This window comes from Populus nigra, chromosome 13 (genome assembly GCF_951802175.1).
Source record: "Populus nigra chromosome 13, ddPopNigr1.1, whole genome shotgun sequence".
NCBI lineage: Eukaryota > Viridiplantae > Streptophyta > Magnoliopsida > Malpighiales > Salicaceae > Populus > Populus nigra.
The window spans coordinates 6,173,334-6,189,316 of NC_084864.1; the positions used below are offsets into that span (position 1 = coordinate 6,173,334).

The 15,983-nt window shown below is 54.2% G+C and overlaps 25 non-coding genes and 1 pseudogene across 25 annotated transcripts; all 26 read left to right on the forward strand.

Moving 5' to 3' along the window:
* Nucleotides 1-1,779: 1,779 nt before the first annotated feature.
* On the forward strand, nucleotides 1,780-1,898 carry LOC133671924 (5S ribosomal RNA). Its single transcript, XR_009834532.1, has one exon. It is a non-coding gene; the product is annotated as a 5S ribosomal RNA (ribosomal RNA).
* A 474-nt stretch (nucleotides 1,899-2,372) lies between these two features.
* On the forward strand, nucleotides 2,373-2,491 carry LOC133672195 (5S ribosomal RNA). The gene has a single exon (XR_009834792.1). It is a non-coding gene; the product is annotated as a 5S ribosomal RNA (ribosomal RNA).
* A 474-nt stretch (nucleotides 2,492-2,965) lies between these two features.
* On the forward strand, nucleotides 2,966-3,084 carry LOC133672189 (5S ribosomal RNA). The gene has a single exon (XR_009834786.1). It is a non-coding gene; the product is annotated as a 5S ribosomal RNA (ribosomal RNA).
* Nucleotides 3,085-3,558: 474 nt separating this feature from the next.
* Nucleotides 3,559-3,677, forward strand: LOC133671913 (5S ribosomal RNA). The gene has a single exon (XR_009834522.1). It is a non-coding gene; the product is annotated as a 5S ribosomal RNA (ribosomal RNA).
* A 474-nt stretch (nucleotides 3,678-4,151) lies between these two features.
* Nucleotides 4,152-4,270, forward strand: LOC133672186 (5S ribosomal RNA). Its single transcript, XR_009834783.1, has one exon. It is a non-coding gene; the product is annotated as a 5S ribosomal RNA (ribosomal RNA).
* Nucleotides 4,271-4,486: 216 nt separating this feature from the next.
* LOC133672141 (5S ribosomal RNA) lies at nucleotides 4,487-4,605 on the forward strand. The gene has a single exon (XR_009834741.1). It is a non-coding gene; the product is annotated as a 5S ribosomal RNA (ribosomal RNA).
* Nucleotides 4,606-4,821: 216 nt separating this feature from the next.
* Nucleotides 4,822-4,940, forward strand: LOC133672182 (5S ribosomal RNA). Its single transcript, XR_009834779.1, has one exon. It is a non-coding gene; the product is annotated as a 5S ribosomal RNA (ribosomal RNA).
* A 216-nt stretch (nucleotides 4,941-5,156) lies between these two features.
* Nucleotides 5,157-5,275, forward strand: LOC133672183 (5S ribosomal RNA). Its single transcript, XR_009834780.1, has one exon. It is a non-coding gene; the product is annotated as a 5S ribosomal RNA (ribosomal RNA).
* A 474-nt stretch (nucleotides 5,276-5,749) lies between these two features.
* LOC133672018 (5S ribosomal RNA) lies at nucleotides 5,750-5,868 on the forward strand. The gene has a single exon (XR_009834620.1). It is a non-coding gene; the product is annotated as a 5S ribosomal RNA (ribosomal RNA).
* A 216-nt stretch (nucleotides 5,869-6,084) lies between these two features.
* LOC133672126 (5S ribosomal RNA) lies at nucleotides 6,085-6,203 on the forward strand. The gene has a single exon (XR_009834726.1). It is a non-coding gene; the product is annotated as a 5S ribosomal RNA (ribosomal RNA).
* A 473-nt stretch (nucleotides 6,204-6,676) lies between these two features.
* On the forward strand, nucleotides 6,677-6,795 carry LOC133672154 (5S ribosomal RNA). The gene has a single exon (XR_009834753.1). It is a non-coding gene; the product is annotated as a 5S ribosomal RNA (ribosomal RNA).
* A 474-nt stretch (nucleotides 6,796-7,269) lies between these two features.
* On the forward strand, nucleotides 7,270-7,388 carry LOC133672136 (5S ribosomal RNA). Its single transcript, XR_009834736.1, has one exon. It is a non-coding gene; the product is annotated as a 5S ribosomal RNA (ribosomal RNA).
* A 474-nt stretch (nucleotides 7,389-7,862) lies between these two features.
* Nucleotides 7,863-7,981, forward strand: LOC133672155 (5S ribosomal RNA). The gene has a single exon (XR_009834754.1). It is a non-coding gene; the product is annotated as a 5S ribosomal RNA (ribosomal RNA).
* Nucleotides 7,982-8,198: 217 nt separating this feature from the next.
* On the forward strand, nucleotides 8,199-8,317 carry LOC133672199 (5S ribosomal RNA). Its single transcript, XR_009834795.1, has one exon. It is a non-coding gene; the product is annotated as a 5S ribosomal RNA (ribosomal RNA).
* A 467-nt stretch (nucleotides 8,318-8,784) lies between these two features.
* Nucleotides 8,785-8,903, forward strand: LOC133672158 (5S ribosomal RNA). The gene has a single exon (XR_009834757.1). It is a non-coding gene; the product is annotated as a 5S ribosomal RNA (ribosomal RNA).
* Nucleotides 8,904-9,377: 474 nt separating this feature from the next.
* Nucleotides 9,378-9,496, forward strand: LOC133672156 (5S ribosomal RNA). Its single transcript, XR_009834755.1, has one exon. It is a non-coding gene; the product is annotated as a 5S ribosomal RNA (ribosomal RNA).
* A 217-nt stretch (nucleotides 9,497-9,713) lies between these two features.
* LOC133672153 (5S ribosomal RNA) lies at nucleotides 9,714-9,832 on the forward strand. The gene has a single exon (XR_009834752.1). It is a non-coding gene; the product is annotated as a 5S ribosomal RNA (ribosomal RNA).
* A 474-nt stretch (nucleotides 9,833-10,306) lies between these two features.
* On the forward strand, nucleotides 10,307-10,425 carry LOC133672142 (5S ribosomal RNA). The gene has a single exon (XR_009834742.1). It is a non-coding gene; the product is annotated as a 5S ribosomal RNA (ribosomal RNA).
* Nucleotides 10,426-11,093: 668 nt separating this feature from the next.
* On the forward strand, nucleotides 11,094-11,212 carry LOC133672143 (5S ribosomal RNA). Its single transcript, XR_009834743.1, has one exon. It is a non-coding gene; the product is annotated as a 5S ribosomal RNA (ribosomal RNA).
* A 217-nt stretch (nucleotides 11,213-11,429) lies between these two features.
* Nucleotides 11,430-11,547, forward strand: LOC133672190 (5S ribosomal RNA). The gene has a single exon (XR_009834787.1). It is a non-coding gene; the product is annotated as a 5S ribosomal RNA (ribosomal RNA).
* Nucleotides 11,548-11,763: 216 nt separating this feature from the next.
* Nucleotides 11,764-11,882, forward strand: LOC133672123 (5S ribosomal RNA). Its single transcript, XR_009834723.1, has one exon. It is a non-coding gene; the product is annotated as a 5S ribosomal RNA (ribosomal RNA).
* A 474-nt stretch (nucleotides 11,883-12,356) lies between these two features.
* Nucleotides 12,357-12,476, forward strand: LOC133672133 (5S ribosomal RNA). Its single transcript, XR_009834733.1, has one exon. It is a non-coding gene; the product is annotated as a 5S ribosomal RNA (ribosomal RNA).
* A 473-nt stretch (nucleotides 12,477-12,949) lies between these two features.
* Nucleotides 12,950-13,069, forward strand: LOC133672134 (5S ribosomal RNA). Its single transcript, XR_009834734.1, has one exon. It is a non-coding gene; the product is annotated as a 5S ribosomal RNA (ribosomal RNA).
* Nucleotides 13,070-13,286: 217 nt separating this feature from the next.
* LOC133672184 (5S ribosomal RNA) lies at nucleotides 13,287-13,403 on the forward strand. The gene has a single exon (XR_009834781.1). It is a non-coding gene; the product is annotated as a 5S ribosomal RNA (ribosomal RNA).
* Nucleotides 13,404-13,876: 473 nt separating this feature from the next.
* LOC133672202 (5S ribosomal RNA) lies at nucleotides 13,877-13,994 on the forward strand (annotated as a pseudogene).
* An 848-nt stretch (nucleotides 13,995-14,842) lies between these two features.
* Nucleotides 14,843-14,959, forward strand: LOC133672197 (5S ribosomal RNA). The gene has a single exon (XR_009834793.1). It is a non-coding gene; the product is annotated as a 5S ribosomal RNA (ribosomal RNA).
* Nucleotides 14,960-15,983: the final 1,024 nt, after the last annotated feature.

The following is a 15,983-nucleotide window of genomic DNA, read 5'->3' on the forward strand; positions in this document are numbered from 1 at the left end:
AGAAAATAAAATAAATACTATAATTTGTACAAGAATTTACCTCCCCGGCAACGGCGCCAAAAACTTGACACGACCAAAAGATTGATGTCTTCTCCCAAGTGCAGGAGTGTCGAAGTAATAAATAACCCGGCAAGACCGGGGTTGAACCACAAGGAGGTTACTTGTATAAATTATAAGCAACAATAATATAACAACAATAGTAACAACAACAACAATAATAGTAGTAGTAGTAGTAGTAATAATAACACCAATAATACTATTAATAATGATAATAATAAAGAAGAAGAAGAAGAAGAAGTTGATGAGAACTTTGAGATGGAAGATTAACGTAAGGATTAAACAATGATAACAACAAATGTCAAGGTTAGAGGATCCACTAATAGTATATCAAACAAGTATAGTATAAACTCTTATTATTCAACTGGAAAGCACACACAAAGGAGGTTCCAATCGGATTATAAATTGTTAACATGATTACATTAGTTATCTTATTCGAATAATGCTAATACTTGTAAATGTTTTCAGGCATTCATGATTATAACTTATGTTAACAACAAATCAAGTTCCTTTCATAGCTCAGGTGTCGGTTATACCATACAGTATGGGCTATGAAAGTGCCAAGTATTTGTTGTACCAAGTGTTATACAACATAAATCTAGATTAACCATTTAACAAGCAAAGTATTAAAAGTGAACAAGATAGCAAATATAAAGCATGTTAGTATCCAACGTTAAGGTCCATGTTAAGTTTATATTATACTTATTCTTACACCATTAGTGTACCCTTTTCACCTTGACATAATTAACTTAACTAAACATAATGAAAGAAAGAAACATAAATAAACAAGGAAAGGAAATGAAAAGCATAAGCAAGAGATTAATTATAAGCAAAACTTAAGCATTACAAAATATAAAGAGAGAGCAAAAGCATGATCTTGATCTGAAAACCAAGATGCCTAAATACATGGCAAATGCCTCCTTTTATAGGCCAAAATTCGAAACTATTGATTTGTTGACTAATTGATGAGTGGATGGCCACATCTTGACTTGGTGACAATTCTTATCTTCTTGTCTGCCAAAAACATCATTGATGACGTCATAATTTGAACAAACTTGAATCATGAAAGTTCTAGGAAATTGTCTCATCTTTCCAGGGTAAACATTTGAGATCATTTGGACTTCTAGAACTCGAGATATGGGCTGAACACTGAACAGTGTCTGGGCTGCAGGACAGATTCGGACTTCTTCTTTGTTTCTACAATTTGGACTTGAAAAAGGCCTTGTTAAATCTTGGGCTCCACATGAAAGTTGTAGGCCTATGTCTTATCTTTCTATCCATATAAAATGGACCTAAATCCAAGATCTACAGCTCCAGATATGACCCAATTACCGAACTGTGTTCCAATTTGGACTGCACCAGCATCTCTTTGGCCATCTTTTTGTCCTTTAAATTTCAGCACTTCAACTCATCAATCAATTCTTTCATTTATGTGATAGGCCTGCATTTAAGATGAACATTTACCATAAATTAAAGCTATCTTATGTAATTAGATATGTTATTATAAAACATGCTTTAGTTAAGAAGTTATTGATACTTCAAGTGCAAAATGATGATATAAAACCTTGATAAAAATGCACTTTTAAGTACTAATCAGCGGTCCCTCTCGCGCTTCCCAGAACCGGTGATTGTCGGACCGCCTCGACTCCTGCCATCGCTTTACCATCCTCCTGGTGCGGCTCCTTCGAAGCGGTTATCGGAAGTGCCCGTTCATGGACTCGCGGGTGCGATCATACCAGCACTAATGCACCGGATCCCATCAGAACTCCGTAGTTAAACGTGCTTGGGCGAGAGTAGTACTAGGCTGGGTGACCTCCTGGGAAGTCCTCGTGTTGCACCCCATCTTTTTGCTAGTTCCCCGACCCTTCTTTTTTTGGTTTCTTGCTCCCCTTCCCGTTATTTCCTCACCTTTCCTTTCCCGCACGCTGTCCCGTGCCCCCCGAGAGGAGGGGCGCGGTGAGTCGCCCGAGATGAGAAACAGACAGGGCAGAAGAGTGAAAGGCCCGTCGATCCGGGGCGATGACGTCATGATTTAAAGATCCGGCGGTCTGCGTAGCGATTCCATGGCTACTATAAGGGAATCAGACTCCAGAAGCTCCTGTAAAAATCTGGGCGCGATCAGACGGTCGGATCGTGACTTATGGCCCTTTTGAGCCGCTGTTCTTGCGCGGCGTAGACCGACCCGCTTCGCGGTCCCTCTCACGCTTCCCAGAACCGGCGATTGGCGGACCACCTCAACTCCTGCCATCGCTCTGCTATCCTCCTGGCGCGGCTCCTTCAAAGCGGTTATCGGAAGTGCCCGTTCATGGTCTCGCGGGTGCGATCATACCAGCACTAATGCACCGGATCCCATCAGAACTACGCAGTTAAACGTGCTGGGGTGAGAGTAGTACTAGGCTGGGTGAACTCCTGGGAAGTCCTCGTTTTGCACCCCATCTTTTTGCTAGTTCCCCGACCCTTCTTTTTTTGGTCTACGGCTCCCCTTCCAGTTATTTCCTCACCTTTCCTTTCCCGCACGCCGTCCCGTGCCCCTCAAGAGGAGGGGCGCGGTGAGTCGCCCGAGATGAGAAAGAGACAGGGCAGAAGAGTGAAAGGCCCGTAGGTCTGGGGCGATGACGTCATCATTTAAAGATCCGGCGGTCTGCGTAGCGATTCCATTGCTACTATAAGGGAATCGGACTCCGGAAGCCCCTGTAAAAATCGGGGCGTGATCAGACGATCCGATCGTGACTTATGGCCCTTTTGAGCCGGTAATCCTGCGCGGCGTCGACCGGCCCGCTTCGCGGTCCCTCTCGCGCTTCCCAGAACCAGCGATTGTCGGACCGCCTGGACGCCTGCCATCGCTCTGCCATCCTCCTCGCGCAGATCCTTCGAAGCGGTTATAGGAAGTGCCCGTTCATGGACTCGCGGGTGCGATCATACCAGCACTAATGCACCGGATCCCATCAGAACTCTGCAGTTAAACGTGCTTGGGAGAGAGTAGCACTAGGCTGGGTGACCTCCTGGGAAGTCCTCGTTTTGCACCCCATCTTTTTGCTAGTTCCCCGACCCTTCTTTTTTTGGCCTCCTGCTCCCCTTCCCGTTATTTCCTCATCTTTCCTTTCCCGCACGCCGTCCCGTGCCCCCCGGAAGGAGGGGCGCGGCGAGTCGCCCGAGATGAGAAACAGACAGGGCAGAAGAGTGAAAGGCCCGTGGCTCCGGGGCGATGACGTCATCATTTAAAGATCCGGCGGTCTGCGTAGCGATTCCATTGCTACTATAAGGGAATCGGACTCCGGAAGCCCCTGTAAAAATCGGGGCGCGATCAGACGATCCGATCGTGAATTATGGCCCTTTTGAGCCGGTGTTCCTGCGCGGCTCGGACCGGCCTGCTTCGCGGCCCCTCTCGCGCTTCCCAGAACCGGCGATTGTCGGACCGCCTCGACGCCTGCCATCGCTCTGACATACTCCTCGCGCGGCTCCTTCAAAGCGGTTATAGGAAGTGCTCGTTCATGGACTCGCGGGTGCGATCATACCAGCACTAATGCACCGGATCCCATCAGAACTCCGCAGTTAAACGTGCTTGGGCGAGAGTAGTACTAGGCTGGGTGACCTCCTGGGAAGTCCTCGTGTTGCACCCCATCTTTTTGCTAGTTCCCCGACCCTTCTTTTCTTGGTTTCCTGCTCCCCTTCCCGTTATTTCCTCACCTTTCCTTTCCCGCACGCCGTCCCGTGCCCCCCGAGAGGAGGGGCGCGGTGAGTTGCCCGAGATGAGAAAGAGACAGGGCAGAAGAGTGAAAGGCCCGTGGCTCCGGGGCGATGATGTCATCATTTAAAGATCCGGCGGTCTGCGTAGCGATTCCATTGCAACTATAAGGGAATCGGACTCCGGAAGCTCCTGTAAAAATCTGGGCGCGATCAGACAGTCGGATCGTGACTTATGGCCCTTTTGAGCCGGTGTTCTTGCGCGGCATCGACCGGCCCGCTTCGCGGTCCCTCTCACGCTTCCCAGAACCGGTGAATGTCGGACCGCCTCGACGCCTGCCATCTCTCTGCCATCCTCCTCGCGCGGCTCCTTCGAAGCGGTTATAGGAAGTGCCCGTTCATGGACTCCCGGGTGCGATCATACCAGCACTAATGCACCGGATCCCATCAGAACTCCGCAGTTAAACATGCTTGGGAGAGAGTAGTACTAGGCTGGGTGACCTCCTGGGGAGTCCTCGTTTTGCACCCCATCTTTTTGCTAGTTCCCCGACCCTTCTTTTTTTGGTCTCCTGCTCCCTTTCCCGTTATTTCCTCACTTTTCCTTTCACGCACGCCGTTTCGCGGTCCCTCTCGCGCTTCCTAGAACCGGCGATTGTCGGACCGCCTCGACGCCTGCCATCGCTCTGCCCTCCTCCTCGCGTGGCTCGTTCGAAGCGCTTATAGGAAGTGCGCGTTCAGGCCTCACGGGTGCGATCATACCAGCACTAATGCACCGGATCCCATCAGAACTCCGCAGTTAAACATGCTTGGGAGAGAGTAGTACTAGGCTGGGTGACCTCCTGGGAAGTCCTCGTTTTGCACCCCATCTTTTTGCTAGTTCCCCGACCCTTCTTTTTTTGGTCTCCTGCTCCCTTTCCCGTTATTTCCTCACTTTTCCTTTCCCGCACGCCGTTTCGCGGTCCCTCTCGCGCTTCCCAGAACCGGCGATTGTCGGACCGCCTCGACGCCTGCCATCGCTCTGCCATCCTCCTCGCGCGGCTCGTTCGAAGCGCTTATAGGAAGTGCGCGTTCAGGCCTCACGGGTGCGATCATACCAGCACTAATGCACCGGATCCCATCAGAACTCCGCAGTTAAACATGCTTGGGAGAGAGTAGTACTAGGCTGGGTGACCTCCTAGGAAGTCCTTGTTTTGCACCCCATCTTTTTGCTAGTTCCCCGACCCTTCTTTTTTTGGTCTCCTGCTCCCTTTCCCTTTATTTCCTCACTTTTCCTTTCCCACATGCCGTTTCGCGGTCCCTCTCGCGCTTCCCAGAACCGGCGATTGTCGGACCGCCTCGACGCCTGCCATCGCTCTGCCATCCTCCTCGCGCGGCTCATTCGAAGCGCTTATAGGAAGTGCGCGTTCAGGCCTCACGGGTGCGATCATACCAGCATTAATGCACCGGATCCCATCAGAACTGCGCAGTTAAACATGCTTGGGAGAGAGTAGTACTAGGCTGGGTGACCTCCTGGGAAGTCCTCGTTTTGCACCCCATCTTTTTGCAAGTTCCCCGACCCTTCTTTTTTTGGCCTCCTGCTCCCCTTCCCGTTATTTCCTCACCTTTCCTTTCCCGCACGCCGTCCCGTGCCCCTCGAGAGAAGGGGCGCGGTGAGTCGCCCGAGATGAGAAAGAGACAGGGCAGAAGAGTGAAAGGCCCCTGGCTCCGGGGCGATGACGTCATCATTTAAAGATCCGGCGGTCTGCGTAGCGATTCCATTGCTACTATAAGGGAATCGGACTCCGGAAGCCCCTGTAAAAATCGGGGCGTGATCAGACGATCCGATCGTGACTTATGGCCCTTTTGAGCCGGTAATCCTGCGCGGCGTCGACCGGCCCGCTTCGCGGTCCCTCTCGCGCTTCCCAGAACCGGCGATTGTCGGACCGCCTCGACGCCTGCCATCGCTCTGCCATCCTCCTCGCGCGGCTCCTTCGAAGCGGTTATAGGAAGTGCCCGTTCATGGACTCCCGGGTGCGATCATACCAGCACTAATGCACCGGATCCCATGAGAACTCCGCAGTTAAACGTGCTTGGGCGAGAGTAGTACTAGGCTGGGTGACCTCATGGGAAGTCCTCGTGTTGCACCCCATCTTTTTGCTAGTTCCCCGACACTTCTTTTTTTGGTCTCCTGCTCCCCTTCCTGTTATTTCGTCACTTTTCCTTTCCCGCACGCCGTTTCGAGGTCCCTCTCGCGCTTCCCAGAACCGGCGATTGTCGGACCGCCTCGACGCCTGCCATCGCTCTGCCCTCCTCCTTGCGCGGCTCGTTCGAAGCGCTTATAGGAAGTGCGCGTTCAGGCCTCACGGGTGCGATCATACCAGCACTAATGCACCGGATCCCATCAGAACTCCGCAGTTAAACGTGCTTGGGAGAGAGTAGTACTAGGCTGGGTGACCTCCTGGGAACTCCTCGTTTTGCACCCCATCTTTTTGCTAGTTCCCCGACCCTTCTTTTTTTGGTCTCCTGCTCCCCTTCTCCTTATTTCCTCACTTTTCTTTTCCCGCACGCCGTCCCGTGCCCCCCGAGAGGAGGGGCGCGGTGAGTCGCCTGAGATGAGAAAGAGACAGGGCAGAAGAGTGAAAGGCCCGTGGCTCGGGGCGATGACGTCATCATTTAAAGATCCGGCGGTCTGCGTAGCGATTCCATTGCTACTATAAGGGAATCGGACTTCGGAAGCTCCTGTAAAAATCTGGGCGCGATCCGACGGTCGGATCGTGACTTATGGCCCTTTTAAGCCGGTGTTCCTGCGCGGCTCGGACCGGCCCGCTTTGGGGTCCCTCTCACGCTTCCAAGAACCGGCAATTGTCGGACCGCCTGGACGCCTGCCATCGCTCTGCCCTCCTCCTCGCGTGGCTCCTTCGAATCGGTTATAGGAAGTGCTCATTCATGGACTCACGGGTGCGATCATACCAGCACTAATGCCCTGGATCCCATCAGAACTCCGCAGTTAAACTTGCTAGGGCGAGAGTAGTACTAGGATTGGTGACCTCCTGGGAAGTCCTCGTGTTGCACCCCATCTTTTTGCTAGTTCCCCGACACTTCTTTTTTTGGTCTCATGCTCCCCTTCCCGTTATTTCCTCACCTTTCCTTTCCCGCACGCCGTCCCGTGCCCCCCGAGAGGAGGGGCGCGGTGAGTCGCCCGAGATGAGAAAGAGACAGGGCAGAAGAGTGAAAGGCCCGTGGCTCCGGGGCGATGACGTCATGATTTAAAGATCCGGCGGTCTGCGTAGCGATTCCATGGCTACTATAAGGGAATCGGACTCCGGAAGCTCCTGTAAAAATCTGGGCGCAATCAGACAGTCGGATCGTGACTTATGGCCCTTTTGAGCCGGTGTTCTTGCGCGGCGTCGACCGGCCCGCTTCGCGGTCCTTCTCGCGCTTCCCAGAACCGGCGATTGTCGGACCGCCTCGACGCCTGCCATCGCTCTGCCCTCCTCCTCGCGCGGCTCCTTCGAAGCGGTTATATGAAGTGCCCGTTCATGGACTCCCGTGTGCGATCATACCAGCACTAATGCACCGGATCCCATCAGAACTCCGCAGTTAAACGTGCTTGGGAGAGAGTAGTACTAGGCTGGGTGACCTCATGGGAAGTCCTCGTTTTGCACCCCATCTTTTTGCTAGTTCCCCGACCCTTCTTTTTTTGCCCTCCTGCTCCCCTTCCCGTTATTTACTCACCTTTCCTTTCCCGCACGCCGTCCCGTGCCCCCCGAGAGGAGGGGCGCGGTGAGTCGCCCGAGATGAGAAAGAGACAGGGTAGAAGAGTGAAAGGCCCGTGGCTTCGGGGCGATGACGTCATGATTTAAAGATCCGGCGGTCTGCGTAGCGATTTCATGGCTACTATAAGGGAATCGGACTCCGGAAGCTCCTGTAAAAATCTGGGCGCGATCAGACAGTCGGATCGTGACTTATGGCCCTTTTGAGCCGGTGTTCTTGCGCGTCTCGGACCGGCTCGCTTCGGGGTCCCTCTCACGCTTCCAAGAACCGGCAATTGTCAGACCGCTTCGACGCCTGCCATCGCTCTGCCCTCTTCCTCGCGCGGCTCCTTCGAAGCGGTTATAGGAAGTGCTCGTTCATGGACTCACGGGAGCGATCATACCAGAACTAATGCACCGGATCCCATCAGAATTCCGCAGTTAAACGTGCTTGGGCGAGAGTAGTACTAGGCTGGGTGACCTCCTGGGAAGTCGTCGTGTTGCACCCCGTCTTTTTGCTAGTTCCCCGACCCTTCTTTTTATGATCTCCTGCTCCCCTTCCCGTTATTTCCTCACTTTTCCTTTCCCGCACGCCGTTTCGCGGTCCCTCTCGCGCTTCCCAGAACCGGCGATTGTCGGACCGCCTCGACGCCTGCCATCGCTCTGCCCTCCTCCTCGCGCGGCTCGTTCGAAGCGCTTATAGGAAATGCCCGTTCATGGACTCGCGGGTGCGATCATACCAGCACTAATGCATCGAATCCCATCAGAACTCCGCAGTTAAACGTGCTCGGGAGACAGTAGTACTAGGCTGGGTGACCTCCTGGGAAATCCTCGTGTTGCACCCCATCTTTTTGCTAGTTCCCCGACACTTCTTTTTTTGGTCTCCTGCTCCCCTTCCCGTTATTTCCTCACTTTTCCTTTCCCGCACGCCATTTTGCGGTCCCTCTCGCGCTTCCCAGAACCGGCGATTGTCGGACCGCCTCGACGCCTGCCATCGCTCTGCCATCCACCTCGCGCGGCTCGTTCGAAGCGCTTATAGGAAGTGCGCGTTCAGGCCTCACGGGTGACCTCCTGGGAAATCCTCGTGTTGCACCCCATCTTTTTGCTAGTTCCCCGACACTTCTTTTTTTGGTCTCCTGCTCCCCTTCCCGTTATTTCCTCACTTTTCCTTTCCCGCACGCCGTTTTGCGGTCCCTCTCGCGCTTCCCAGAACCGGCGATTGTCGGACCGCCTCGACGCCTGCCATCGCTCTGCCCTCCACCTCGCGCGGCTCGTTCGAAGCGCTTATAGGAAGTGCGCGTTCAGGCCTCACGGGTGCGATCATACCAGCACTAATGCACCGGATTCCATCAGAACTCCGCAGTTAAACGTGCTTGGGAATGAGTAGTACTAGGCTGGGTGACCTCCTGGGAAGTCCTCGTTTTGCACCCCATCTTTTTGCTAGTTCCCCGACCCTTCTTTTTTTACCCTCCTGCTCCCCTTCCCGTTATTTCCTCACCTTTCCTTTCCCGCACGCCGTCCCGTGCCCCCCGAGAGGAGGGGCGCGGTGAGTCGCCTGAGAGGAGAAAGGGAAAGGGCAGAAGAGTGAAAGGCCCCTGGGTCCGGGGCGATGACGTCATGATCTAAAGAACCGGCGGTCTGCGAAGCGATTCCATAGCTACTATAAGGGAATCGGACTCCGCAAGCTCCTGTAAAAATCTGGGCGCGATCCGACCGTCGGATCGTGACTTATAGCCCTTTTGAGCCGGTGTTCCTGCGCGTCTCGGACCGGCTCGCTTCGGGGTCCCTCTCACGCTTCCAAGAACCGGCAATTGTCGGACCGCCTCGACGCCTGCCATCGCTCTGCCCTCTTCCTCGCGCGGCTCCTTCGAAGCGGTTATAGGAAGTGCGCGTTCACGGACTCACGGGTGCGATCACACCAGAACTAATGCACCGGATCCCATCAGAATTCCGCAGTTAAACGTGCTTGGGCGAGAGTAGTACTAGGCTGGGTGACCTCCTGGGAAATCGTCGTGTTGCACCCCGTCTTTTTGCTAGTTCCCCGACCCTTCTTTTTATGATCTCCTGCTCCTCTTCCCGTTATTTCCTCACTTTTCCTTTCCCGCACGCCGTTTCGCGGTCCCTCTCGCGCTTCCCAGAACCGGCGATTGTCGGACCACCTCGACGCCTGCCATCGCTCTGCCCTCCTCCTCGCGCGGCTCGTTCGAAGCGCTTATAGGAAATGCCCGTTCATGGACTCGCGGGTGCGATCATACCAGCACTAATGCACCGAATCCCATCAGAACTCCGCAGTTAAACGTGCTTGGGAGAGAGTAGTACTAGGCTGGGTGACCTCCTGGGAAGTCCTCGTTTTGCACCCCATCTTTTTGCTAGTTCCCCGACCCTTCTTTTTTTGCCCTCCTGCTCCCCTTCCCGTTATTTCCTCACCTTTCCTTTCCCGCACGCCGTCCCGTGCCCCCCGAGAGGAGGGGCGCGGTGAGTCGCCTGAGAGGAGAAAGGGAAAGGGCAGAAGAGTGAAAGGCCCCTGGGTCCGGGGCGATGACGTCATGATCTAAAGAACCGGCGGTCTGCGTAGCGATTCCATAGCTACTATAAGGGAATCGGACTCCGCAAGCTCCTGTAAAAATCTGGGCGCGATCCGACCGTCGGATCGTGACTTATGGCCCTTTTGAGCCGGTGTTCCTGCGCGGATCGGACCGGCTCGCTTCGGGGTCCCTCTCACGCTTCCAAGAACCGGCAATTGTCGGACCGCCTCGACGCCTGCCATCGCTCTGCCCTCTTCCTCGCGCGGCTCCTTCGAAGCGGTTATAGGAAGTGCTCGTTCATGGACTCACGGGTGCGATCATACCAGAACTAATGCACCGGATCCCATCAGAATTCCGCAGTTAAACGTGCTTGGGCGAGAGTAGTACTAGGCTGGGTGACCTCCTGGGAAATCGTCGTGTTGCACCCCGTCTTTTTGCTAGTTCCCCGACCCTTCTTTTTATGATCTCCTGCTCCCCTTCCCGTTATTTCCTCACTTTTCCTTTCCCGCACGCCGTTTTGCGGTCCCTCTCGCGCTTCCCAGAACCGGCGATTGTCGGACCGCCTCGACGCCTGCCATCGCTCTGCCCTCCTCCTCGCGCGGCTCGTTCGAAGCGCTTATAGATCTTTTTGCTAGTTCCCCGACCCTTCTTTTTTTGCCCTCTTGCTCCCCTTCCCGTTATTTCCTCACCTTTCCTTTCCCGCACGCCGTCCCGTGCCCCCCGAGAGGAGGGGCGCGGTGAGTCGCCTGAGAGGAGAAAGGGAAAGGGCAGAAGAGTGAAAGGCCCCTGGGTCCGGGGCGATGACGTCATGATCTAAAGAACCGGCGGTCTGCGTAGCGATTCCATAGCTACTATAAGGGAATCGGACTCCGCAAGCTCCTGTAAAAATCTGGGCGCGATCCGACCGTCGGATCGTGACTTATGGCCCTTTTGAGCCGGTGTTCCTGCGCGGCTCGGACCGGCTCGCTTCGGGGTCCCTCTCACGCTTCCAAGAACCGGCAATTGTCGGACCGCCTCGACGCCTGCCATCGCTCTGCCCTCTTCCTCGCGCGGCTCCTTCGAAGCGGTTATAGGAAGTGCTCGTTCATGGACTCACGGGTGCGATCATACCAGAACTAATGCACCGGATCCCATCAGAATTCCGCAGTTAAACGTGCTTGGGCGAGAGTAGTACTAGGCTGGGTGACCTCCTGGGAAATCGTCGTGTTGCACCCCGTCTTTTTGCTAGTTCCCCGACCCTTCTTTTTATGATCTCCTGCTCCCCTTCCCGTTATTTCCTCACTTTTCCTTTCCCGCACGCCGTTTTGCGGTCCCTCTCGCGCTTCCCAGAACCGGCGATTGTCGGACCGCCTCGACGCCTGCCATCGCTCTGCCCTCCTCCTCGCGCGGCTCGTTCGAAGCGCTTATAGGAAATGCCCGTTCATGGACTCGCGGGTGCGATCATACCAGCACTAATGCACCGAATCCCATCAGAACTCCGCAGTTAACGTGCTTGGGAGAGAGTAGTACTAGGCTGGGTGACCTCCTGGGAAGTCCTCGTGTTGCACCCCATCTTTTTGCTAGTTCCCCAACACTTCTTTTTTTGGTCTCCTGCTCCCCTTCCCGTTATTTCCTCACTTTTCCTTTCCCGCACGCCGTTTCGCGGTCCCTCTCGCGCTTCCCAGAACCGGCGATTGTCGGACCGCCTCGACGCCTGCCATCGCTCTGCCCTCCTCCTCGCGCGGCACATTCGAAGCGCTTATAGGAAGTGCGCGTTCAGGCCTCACGGGTGCGATCATACCAGCACTAATGCACCGGATCCCATCAGAACTCCGCAGTTAAACGTGCTTGGGAGAGAGTAGTACTAGGCTGGGTGACCTCCTGGGAAGTCCTCGTTTTGCACCCCATCTTTTTGCTAGTTCCCCGACCCTTCTTTTTTTGCCCTCCTGCTCCCCTTCCCGTTATTTCCTCACCTTTCCTTTCCCGCACGCCGTCCCGTGCCCCCCGAGAGGAGGGGCGCGGTGAGTCGCCTGAGAGGAGAAAGGGAAAGGGCAGAAGAGTGAAAGGCCTCTGGGTCCGGGGCGATGACGTCATTATCTAAAGAACCGGCGGTCTGCGTAGCGATTCCATAGCTACTATAAGGGAATCGGACTCCGGAAGCTCCTGTAAAAATCTGGGCGCGATCCGACCGTCGGATCGTGACTTATGGCCCTTTTGAGCCGGTGTTCCTGCGCGGCTCGGACCGGCTCGCTTCGGGGTCCCTCTCACGCTTCCAAGAACCGGCAATTGTCGGACCGCCTCGACGCCTACCATCGCTATGCCATCCTCCTCGCGCGGCTCTTTTGAAGCGGTTATAGAAAGTGCCCGTTCATGGACTCGCGGGTGCGATCATACCAGCACTAATGCACCGGATCCCATCAGAACTCCGCTGTTAAATGTGCTTGGGCGAGAGTAGTACTAGGATGGGTGATCCTCCTGGGAAGTCCTCGTGTTGCACCCCATCTTTTTGCTAGTTCCCCGACACTTCTTTTTTTGGTCTCCTGCTCCCCTTCCCGTTATTTCCTCACCTTTCCTTTCCCGCACCCCGTCCCGTGCCCACCGAGAGGAGGGGCGCGGTGAGTCGCCCGAGAGGAGAAAGGGAAGGGCAGAAGAGTGAAAGGCCCCTGGGTCCGGGGCGATGACGTCATGATCTAAAGAACCGGCGGTCTGCGTAGCGATTCCATGGCTACTATAAGGGAATCGGACTCCGCAAGCTCCTGTAAAAATCTGGGCGCGATCCGACCGTCGGATCGTGACTTATGGCCCTTTTGAGCCGGTGTTCCTGCGCGGCTTGGACCGGCTCGCTTCGGGGTCCCTCTCACGCTTCCAAGAACCGGCAATTGTCGGACCGCCTCGACGCCTGCCATCGCTATGCCATCCTCCTCGCGCGGCTCTTTCGAAGCGGTTATAGAAAGTGCCCGTTCATGGACTCGCGGGTGCGATCATACCAGCACTAATGCACCGGATCCCATCAGAACTCCGCTGTTAAATGTGCTTGGGCGAGAGTAGTACTAGGATGGGTGATCCTCCTGGGAAGTCCTCGTGTTGCACCCCATCTTTTTGCTAGTTCCCCAACACTTCTTTTTTTGGTCTCCTGCTCCCCTTCCCGTTATTTCGTCACTTTTCCTTTCCCGCACGCCGTTTCGCGGTCCCTCTCGCGCTTCCCAGAACCGGCGATTGTCGGACCGCCTCGACGCCTGCCATCGCTCTGCCCTCCTCCTCGTGCGGCTCCTTCGAAGCGGTTATAGGAAGTGCTCGTTCATGGACTCACGGGTGCGATCATACCAGAACGTGCACCGGATCCCATCAGAAGTCCGCAGTTAAACGTGCTTGGGCGAGAGTAGTACTAGGCTGGGTGACCTCCTGGGAAGTCCTCGTGTTGCACCCCATCTTTTTGCTAGTTCCCCGACCCTTCTTTTTTTGGGCTCCTGCTCCCCTTCCTGTTATTTCCTCACCTTTCCTTTCCCGCACGGCGTCTCGTGCCCCACGAGAGGAGGGGCGCGGTGAGTCGCCCGAGATGAGAAAGGGACAGGTCAGAAGAGTGAAAGGCCCGTCGTTTCGGGGAGATGACGGCATGATTTTAAGATCCGACGGTCTGCTTAGCGATTCCATTGCTACTATAAGGGAATCGGACTCCGGAAGCTCCTGTAAAGATCGGGGCGCGATCAGACGGTCGGATCGTGACTTATGGCCCTTTTGAGCCGGTGTTCTTGCGCGGCTTCGACCGGCCCGCTTCGCAGTCCCTCTCACGCTTCCCAGAACCGGCGATTGTCGGACCGCCTCGACGCCTGCCATCGCTCAGCCCTCCTCCTCCCGCGGCTCCTTCGAAGCGCTTATAGGAAGTTCGCGTTCAGGCCTCACGGGTGCGATCATACCAGCACTAATGCACCGGATCCCATCAGAACTATGAGTTAAACGTGCTTTGGCGAGAGTAGTACTAGGATGCGTGACCTCTTGGGAAGTCCTCGTGTTGCACCCCATCTTTTTGCTAGTTCCCCGACCCTTCTTTTTTTGGTCTCCTGCTCCCCTTCCCGTTATTTCCTCACCTTTCTTTCCCGCACGCCGTCCTAGGCCCCCCGAGAGGAGGAGCGCGGTGAGTCGCCCGAGATGAGAAAGAGACAGGGCAGAAGAGTGAAAGGCCCGTGGCTCCGGGGCGATGATGTCATGATTTAAAGATCCGGGGGTCTGCGTAGCGATTCCATTACTACTATAAGGGAATCAGACTCCGGAAGCTCCTGTAAAAATCTGGGCGGGATCCGACGGTCGGATCGCGGCTTATAGCCCTTTTGAGCCGGTGTTCTTACGTGGCGCGAACCAGCCCGCTTTGCAGTCCCTTTCGCGCTCCCAGAACTGGCGATGCTCGGACCGCCTCGAACCCTTCTTTTTTTGGTCTCCTGCTCCCCTTCCCGTTATTTCCTCACCTTTCCTTTTTCGCACGGCGTCCCGTGCCCCCCGAGAGGGACGGCGCAGTGAGTCGCTCGACATGAGAAAGGGACAGGGCAGAAGAGTGAAAGGCCCATGGGTTCGGGGCGATGACGTCAGGATCTAACGAGCCGGCGGTTTGCGTAGCCATTCCATTGCTACTATAAGGGAATTGGACTCCGGAAGCTCATGGAAAAATCTGGGCGCGATCCGACGGTCGGATCGCGGCTTATGGCCCTTTTGAGCCGGTGTTCTTGCGCAGAGCGGACCGACCCGCTTCGCGGTCCCTGTCGCGCTTCCCATAACCGGCGATTGTCGAACCGCCTCGACGCCTGCCATCGCTCTGCCTTCCTCCTCGAGCGGCTCCTTCAAAGCGCTTATAGGAAGTTCGCATTCAGGCCTCACGGGTGCGATCATACCAGCACTAATGCACCGGATCCCATCAGAACTATGAGTTAAACGTGCTTGGGCGAGAGTAGTACTAGGATGGGTGACCTCCTGGAAGTCCTCGTGTTGCACCCTAAATATTTGCCAGTTCCCCGACCATTCTTTTTTTGGTCTCCTGCTCCCCTTCCCGTTATTTCCCCACCTTTCCTTTCCTGTACGCTGTCTCGGACCCCCTGAGAGGTGGGGCGCGGTGAGTCGCCCGAGAGGAGAAAGGGATAGCGCAGAAGAGTGAAAGGCCTGTGGCTCCGGGGCGATGACATCATGATTTAAAGATACGATGGTTTGCGTAGCGATTCCATGGCTACTATAAGGGAATCGGACTCCGGAAGCTCCTGTAAAAATCTGGGCACGATCCGACGATCGGATCGCGGCTTATGGCCCTTTTGTGCATTATTGTTCTCACTCTTCCAACTGAAATTTGGATGAGTTCTCCAACCATGGTTATATGTTTGCGAATATGGGTTATGGTTGGGCCTTTGAAAACTGTTTAATGCATGGGCTTGTTCATGGAGACATTCTTTAAAAGAAGACAAGGTTGGACAGTCATTGGTTGAATGTTCGTTGGTTTCACAGATTTGACACGCGATGTCTTGAACAGATTTTAATTGACCACTCTTTTTCAATTCTAGTGCTTCGACTTTTTTAGCTAAAGATGCAAACTTGGCTTGGAGGTCATGATCATCCCTAAAGTTGTACATACCCCCACTAGATGTATGAGATTGGGTTTTACTTGGTGCCTCATAAGTACCTGTGGTGTCCCAATTTTGTGCATTTTCAGCTAGCAAATCTAAGTACTCCATTGCTTCATTAGGGTCTTTATCCTCAAAAGTTTCATTGCACATCAATTCAACCATTTGCCTATCTCTAGGAGTTAACCCTTTATAAAAATGTGAAACTAATCTCCATGTTTCAAAATCGTGATGGGGGCAAGTATTAAGCAAGTCTCGATACTTATCCCAACATTGGTAAAATGTTTCTCCTGGTTTTTTAGAGAAAGTAATGATTTGTTTTTTGAAAAAGTTTGTTCTGTGGGATGGAAAAAACTTCTTTAAAAATTGTTGTTGCATTTCATCCCAAGCATGAATGGATCCAGGTCTTA